Below are 1842 nucleotides of genomic sequence, written 5' to 3' on the forward strand. Positions count from 1 at the left end.
CGCCTGTTCGTTACTTGGAGGCGTAGCCCTACATCCCTGATTGTTTGTGCCATCCCTATGTTTTTTTACCCCGTAGGTGAGTGGGAGGCAGAGTCCGGAGTGTTCACTGCCAAACGGGCATGCCAAAACACGTGTTCGTCACAAAAGCTCTGGTTTCCTTCCCTGTGTGGAAAACGGCAAGTGAAAATATCTTCTCAGTAGGGTGTGGTGTTACACACCTGCCCCAGCACTCGGGACACGGGAGGATCAGCTGCATCCAAGTTTTCCTTGGCTGCAAAGCAAAAACAAGGCCAGTCTTGACTAGAGATCATGTCTCAAACACAAAAACTTCTGCCGAAAGCATGGATTCTGTCTTTGAATAGTTTCTTTTCTATTTTTTAGGGTGCTCTAAACCCAGCCGAAGAAACTGTTTTTTAACAACACCCTATTTAGGTGGGCTAAAGGCTCAGCTAAGTGCCTGCTGTGAAAGCATGACCCGAGTCTGAATTCTAATACTCCACACTTATGAATAAAAGTGGGCACGGAGGTCCATCCAGTAACTCCAGTGCAGGGGCTGGGGGCGTGGTGATCTTAGGGATAGAAATACTGAGCTCCAAGTTCAGTGAGTGAAAAACCTTCTTCCAAATAAAAGGTGGAAAGAAGTAAAGGAAGAGAAGATAGCCAATGTTACAAACTTCTGGCTTTCTGCACTCATATGTACACACACACACACACACACACACACACACACACACACACACACAATCCAGAACAGTGCTGTTGGTTTTTATTCCTTGTCCAATCTCTGATTCAGGTGTAACTTTTAAGGTAAGGTAAGATATTAAGAGACCCTGACTACGCCCACTGGGCCTTGCTTAACTGAAGGTGACTCGACTTGTGTCAAGAGTCCCAGCTGACACTTACCTGGCATGAGAGACACCATAATCACGAGAGTGGTTTTTCCCACGGTGGCAAGGCTCACCCATTGCACTGGGGGTGTGCTGACCCCTGTGATTTCCCCAAATGTGGGTAACTCAACTACATAATTTGTGGTAGTGAGAGACTGCTTTTGAGCCTCCCCGCCCCCTTAAAAAAAAAAAAAGTCCCAGCTGATAAAGCATGTATGGATTTTCCCTACAGAAAGCATGGTATTTGTATTCCGCTCCTTAAGCCTTCCCAGCACTGCAGGTACAAAGGTACCCCTAGAACCCTTTCACACATGGCCATTGGAGACTATCCTAGAGAGCCACTTAATATTAGTTCTTTAAGAGCTGGCCTATTGATGTCCCATAGGCACCATGGAAGACTGCTGGATTTCTTTCAGTTTTGGAAGTCCATAGTGCAAAGAGTCATTGTGTGACATTAGAAATTTGTCTCCAGATGGCCTTGGACTTCCTTTATTCAGGTCAGCCAAGTCACCCAGGACTTTCCACAGCCATTCACCTGACCCTCTCCCAGGACTAGGCTGGTTTTATAGGTGGCCAGCTTGACAAGCTTCATTCCTTCCTAATGATTCAGATGTCGTGGAGTAAAATGAGAGATCACAGAAGGATCAGCAGCATTTGAAAGAAACTGAGAGACCTGGCTTTCTTCCTAATCTGCTTCTTGCCCTTCTTTGCATCTCACCCTTAGACAAATTACCTAATTAATTTCTTCCGGCCTTTTCATCTTCTGGATGATGGTGTGATCTCTAATCTTCAGTACTGTGTGTTATGATCACTGTGGCCTAGTCCAAGTGCCAAACATATCATTGTTCAAACCTTAGTGGTTTAATAAGAATGGTTCCTATAGGTACATAGATTTGCATGCTTGGTCACCAGCAAGTGGCACTATTTGAAAAGATTAGGAGGTGTGGCTTTTTTG

At 45.3% G+C, this 1842-nt stretch overlaps 1 non-coding gene across 1 annotated transcript; it reads left to right on the forward strand.

The window, feature by feature from the left end:
* The first annotated feature begins 895 nt into the window (after positions 1 to 895).
* LOC129685729 (U1 spliceosomal RNA) lies at positions 896 to 1063 on the forward strand. The gene has a single exon (XR_008721524.1). It is a non-coding gene; the product is annotated as a U1 spliceosomal RNA (small nuclear RNA).
* The last annotated feature ends 779 nt before the right edge of the window (positions 1064 to 1842 follow it).

The sequence above is a fragment of the Psammomys obesus genome, unplaced genomic scaffold (assembly GCF_907164565.1).
Source record: "Psammomys obesus unplaced genomic scaffold, mPsaObe1.curated_primary_1811, whole genome shotgun sequence".
NCBI lineage: Eukaryota > Metazoa > Chordata > Mammalia > Rodentia > Muridae > Psammomys > Psammomys obesus.